Source organism: Pygocentrus nattereri, chromosome 5 (genome assembly GCF_015220715.1).
Source record: "Pygocentrus nattereri isolate fPygNat1 chromosome 5, fPygNat1.pri, whole genome shotgun sequence".
NCBI lineage: Eukaryota > Metazoa > Chordata > Actinopteri > Characiformes > Serrasalmidae > Pygocentrus > Pygocentrus nattereri.
In genome coordinates, this window is record NC_051215.1 from 31,428,430 (window position 1) to 31,434,429 (window position 6,000).

Consider the following 6,000-nt stretch of genomic DNA (forward strand, 5'->3'; position numbering starts at 1 on the left):
TCACTCCCGCGCGGGCTCCCTCGCCGCTCAGCGCCGTAGGCTCGGCCAGACCAGGTTCTCGCGAGAACTTCGGTCTGGCTGATGAGAGACGTGGCTATGGCTCCTCTGCTCGACGCTGACATTAACAACACCTGACCTGAAGCTGGTTTCTGCGAAAATACTGTAAACCCTGTGCTCTGTCCCCCTAAAATATTATGAGTGAAAATACCTGCGTTGTCATATTTTTCTTGCTATGTTCTATTGATTTTCCCCACTATAATCTTTCAGAAATCTTATGAGGAAAGCGATGTGGCCAGTCTGATGTGCTGAGTCCTGAATTCATAGGTTCTATACAGTATTTGGCGTGTGTTTATGGTTTTAGGAGACTAAATAGTGGATCTAGTGTCACTTGCAGTAGGAATACTGTAAGCCACATATGCTAGACCTTTAGCAGCATGTAGGCTAAGTAACACATGCTTTTTACAGATCTCATTAAATCCACTTAGATATGCTTAAGTGATTTAGAGTGCCTCTTATGTGCAGTGCCATCTAAGTTCACTTGCCCCATACTCTTTCCAAATCTGATCAGTTCATCAGTTTGGTAGCCTAACTTTACTAATATGTCACTAACCACAGTTTGGGCACAATTAAGGCAAAAAGCCCATCATTATTATTATTATTATTATTATGATTATTATTATTAAAAATACAATAGTGAATAGGTTGTTTTGTAACAATTTTCCATTATAATGTAATATTTCAGCTGGTTGTCCTTGCCTGGTCAAATTTGCAAGTTCTGCATGCCACGCAGCAATAGTATCCTCTGAAATCAGCTGTAGTGTACTATGAATTTGGTTTGTACAGAGGATGAAAAAAGTGTTCCTTGTAATGGATTGGGCATATGAACATGGCATATTGCTGTCATCGGAAGAAAACCTCGTATCTCCATTTTTGACGTTTTCCAATTTTTTGCATAATTTGAAAATGCCTGTTGCTCTTTACATTGTGCGCAAATTTCATGTTGAATGGACTAAAAGAAATGACTCAAAATGACTTGGAAAAATTTCTTACATTAAAAGTAAAGCAGGTTTTTTCCTTCTCCTGTAAAGTTACCATTTCAGAGATACGAGGTTTTCTTCCGACAACAGCGATATAAACAAGTATACCTTCTCTGTTTATAACAATTTTTGTACCAGTAACCTTAATAGCATTCAGAGTATTTGCTGCAGAGCTTTAAGAGGTGTGATGGGTACGGCAGACTGTTTTCGTCTGTAATGTATTTCCTGTCAGTCCGTCCACTGGGACAATTGTACTACATATTCCAGTGTTCAGAGGAGGAACCGCAGGTGATGAATGGAGGCAGGCTGCAGTGTTTCAGGCTGCTTTTAGCTCATTACTCTCAAAGCAGATTTAGTTTTCATCTTTAAAAGATCTGATTTGTATGTTTAGACAGGCTGTTTGCATGTGCTCCCTTCCTGTGGCTGCATCTGTTTCTGTGTCATTTTCCCCATTTAATTAAAAATATCAGGAATTTGTCAAGTACATAAAAAACAAACTAAAAATGTAACCATCTGTCCTGATATATATTAATATATATATTAAAACAAAAGAAGAAACACCAAGCACTGAAAATCTTTCAGAGACCTTTGGAATTATTTTTTGATATATATATTTATCAAAAAATAAATCCAAAGGTCTCTGAAAGATTTTCAGTGCTTGGTGTTTCTTCTTTTGTTTTAATGACTGTGTGCTCTCTAGTATGGCAAGTCATTTTAGCCTAAAATGACACCAGTGATATGTCATAACTCTTCTTCTTACTAGTAAAAATATAATTCCAACTAATCAAAATATAATTCTGACTAGTAAGAATAATTATAGATTTTTTAAATTGAATTACAGATCTCTTTATTGTAATCACAGATATCAACATTTATCTTTTTACACGTAACAGTATATATTACAGATCTCCATAAATTAAATGCAAATTAGCCTTTTCATTTTTTTATTTGTTTGCTGTAGGTGATACAGATTTGAACCTGAACTAGGCCATAAAATAAACTTTGAATAGGCCAAGTTTTCACTTAAACTGGAAGAAGAGAAGGAACCTATATGCAATAACTGCGCTCAGAAGTAACCTGCTGTTTATTTACACTGGCTCATGCATCAGGTCAGATCACAAGTTAACCTCTTTTAAAACTATATGGTGTAACACAACTAGATCTGAAATCAAGCCTAGACAAGGAAATCTCAAAATATGATGGGTCCACCCCACCATAAAATTATCATGGCGAATAAAGCGACTTGGCACATGTGTTAGCTACTTAAACTGCTGGTAATGTAATTAATCCTCTGGTTGCTGAAACATTGTTGATGTTCCTGGAGCATTCCTGTCACTCCCTTATTACTGTGACCACATTCAATACTCTGTTGAGTCAGACTCTTCCTCTATCCTTCATTCCTCTCCTTCTTGACTGCCTTCGATCTTGTGCCCTGCACTGACTTGCTGCACACATACCATCCAATGTCGCTCTCAGAAATATGCATGAAATGTAAACCTTATAGTTGTTTATGCATTCATTAAACCATTGGAAAGATATGAAACATCATTTACTAGTATGAATTAGAATTGTAGATCTCTTAAACTAGCAGTCCCAGAAGTCGTTTGGCTCCAGCACCCCCCACAACCCAGAAGGATAAGCAGCTATGATAATGTGTGTGTGTGTGTGTGTGTGTACCATGACCAGTCTTAGCTTCAGTGTTTTATATTTTATTTTTAATTGTAAACGGTCATTCCAATTCATACTAGTCCAACTGTAATTACAGATATTTGTTTCTTATACATGAAGAGTTAAAAAGGAGTTCTTACTAGTGAAAACTATTCTGACCAGATATAGTTTTACTTTAAGATATCAATAACATTGTTTATACTAGTCAAAAGAGAATTTTAGATATCTACAACACTAATGCATATTATAACTAGTCATAACTAAATTAAAGATATCTTGAGTTACTATTTTTGCTAGTTAAAATTTCATTGTGGAAATGTGGACCTGGATTTTTTTTGCTAGTGAAAATTAAAGTGTAGATATCTGTAATTAGAATTGGTAGTAGTGTATATTCAATTGTAGATGTATTTTCTGATAGTGAGAATGTAATTATAGATGAAACAGGAAGAATTCCATGTCAATCAATGGTAGCAAGTAAAAATTCAATTATGTTTGTCATTCTGGAAACATGACTAGTCAAAATAGTTGTATTGATATGTATATGTTGTATGCAAAATTTGAACAGTTTACTAATAATCAATTAACATATCAACTTAAATATAGCAGTTTTCTGCTAATCTTAGAGTTAATATTAAAATATATATATTTGTATATATATATTTGTGATATGTGAACAGGTACATTGATCTTGTTCAGCTTAGGTTGCCAGATCCATTACCCAGTGTTCAGAATGCAGACTTTGCAGGCCATTTTGCATGTGTGCTATTTTTATGTTTGTCGCCCACAACAGTGCTTACTCTCTTACTGCTGTCATTGCTTCTCTGTTACTGAGTTTTCTGTGTGTTTGTTTTCTCCCTAAGTGAGTTTGATCATTTTTGATGTGTATTTTACATGTATATTGTTGCCATTGCCTTTTTTATCATGATTATTGTTTTGTAGAAGCTTCTTGTGAAATGTTCTGCTGTCTGAAGAAAACCTTGCATCTCCATTTTTGTCATTTTCAGTTGTTGACATATTTTGAAAATGCCTGTTGTCCTTTACATTGTGTGTAAATTTCATGATGAATGGACCAAAACAATTGGCCTAAAATGACTAGTAAATAACTCCATTGACTTGCAGTAAAAGTAAGTTATGTTTTTCCGTCTCCTGTAAAGTTACCATTTTGGAGATATGAGGTTTTCTTTCAACAACAATGATATGTTTTTGTGTTTTATTTTCTTTTTAAAGGACACAGAGGGGCCCCTGCAGTTTTGCAGACTGTGGCCCTGTAGCTTGCAGTGCAGGGCATGTTATACACAGCTGCTCTGGACTTTGGCATGTGTGGCCAGGTATCACCTGAGGACCGCTGAAATGTGAAATTCCTGTTGGGTATTTGATCCCCAAGGCTGCTAAGCCGCCTGTCCCAGGCTTAGGCCTTAGCTCAGCCCCGTCCCAAGCTGTGGACTCCAGATGGCCAAGGGAGGAGCAGTGGAGGTAAGGAAAGAGCCCTGCACTGTGACACAGGTGGGGAAAAGCCTGCACGCACCCACAGGACAGCAGACCTGACCCCCCAGCAACCCCCCCCCCCCCCCCCCCCACCCCAACCCCTCTGTCATCTGTCCATGAGTTCAGAGGGAGACTGTACCTGCCCCATTGCACAGGCACTGTGCCATAGTGCCATATAGGTGCTGACTTTGCCATAAGGGAGCGTGTTCACATGAGTCTGGGTCTGTACATGCACATGTGTTTGTGTATACCCACAGATGCTCACAGGAACTGATCCTACAGCAATAGTTCACACAATTTTCCCCTTCTAGTCAGACAAGTCATGTTTGGTGATCCGTGTTTCTACCTTAAGTGCTAAGAAGTAATGGCACTGTGCAACCGCTTTCCTAAATCTGAAGTAACTGGTTAAGTAATCTCAAACAGACCTGTTATTGTGGTTTATGACACTATATAATACATTATTTTCCCAACTACAACAAAAGCTTTTACTTCACATAGTCAAAAACAGCAGAAGCAGCCAGCTTAAAGCTAGCTGTTTTTTGCCATATTTTTGTCCAGTTAAATACCACTGATACAAGCTCCACACTAAAAATTAATGACACAATATCTCTGAACTACTCAAATTTTTTTATAGGTTTTTATTTAATGCCTGAAATACTGTTGCAATTTGCAGGTCAACACATACTTCTAACTCCTTTTTTTTCCCTTCACCCTCTGTTACTCTGGGGCCACATTAGCCACTTGAATGCGGCTAGGTGAACCAGAACGGACAGCTCTGGCCTTATGTTTCCCCATCTGAAAAACGAAAGCTGTCCTGCACACCTTTAACCGTGGCTGCAGCTGCTCCGCGTCCTCTCGTGTGACCACTCTGCCTACAGCTGTCCCTTTCTCCATCCAGGACCATGTACCGCCGGCCCCAGCGCCCACTGACTCGGACACACATGAAAGGGGCTGAGGCGGACCTCCTGAGCTCCGTGTTGTTCTGGAATGTTCCTGGGGTTCAGCTGGAAGAGTGCCCTCTTGTCCGTCACGAGGGATGGCTGTGTAGGGAGGGGTAGCTGTCAAGGTAACCGTGTGGCTAGCCATCGTCATGGAGAGTGCTGCCCTCAGGAGAGGACACTGTTGGGGGGAGGGGAGTCGAATATGTGTGTGTTCCAAGTTTTCCTTCTAACAGGAGGTCATAACCACAATTTGTGTATGTGTATATTAGATATGATACAGCAGTGATTAAATGGCCATAGTTCAAGCCATAGATGTCAAAACTCCAAAAAAAAACCCTCTACACTAACGTTAATTTCTGCTGGGGTTTCAGTAGTATGATAGCACTAAGTTAAAAGTGAGTCATATGAATATTTTTTGGCTGCTCTTGATTAAGTGCTGACATTTAAAGTGGCACCTTCAGAACTTCTGACTGAATCCCATTGATTAAGCTACCACTCACATATATCTAGGACTTTCAGAAGATCCAGAATGGTGTTCCAAAACTGGTCTCACCCATAGTCAAATGTGATTGATTGATTCCACTGTCACTTATTAATCATCTTAATCTGACATGTAAGCCCACAGTTCAGCTCCTGATGTCCTAACCAATAGGAGATCTCGCTTGGCTCTATCTACATAGATGCTATGGAAAAAAACATCCTGATTGGATAAATGCCCTTTGGTTACCATTACATCATCCAGAGAAGAAGATCTATTCCTTAGAATTAAACAGCCTGTTACCCCTGTTCTCATCAGCTGCTTTGTATTGTGCCTCATTTACAAAGCAGCCTAGGCTCAAACACTTTAGTGTATAACACTTCAGCACCTA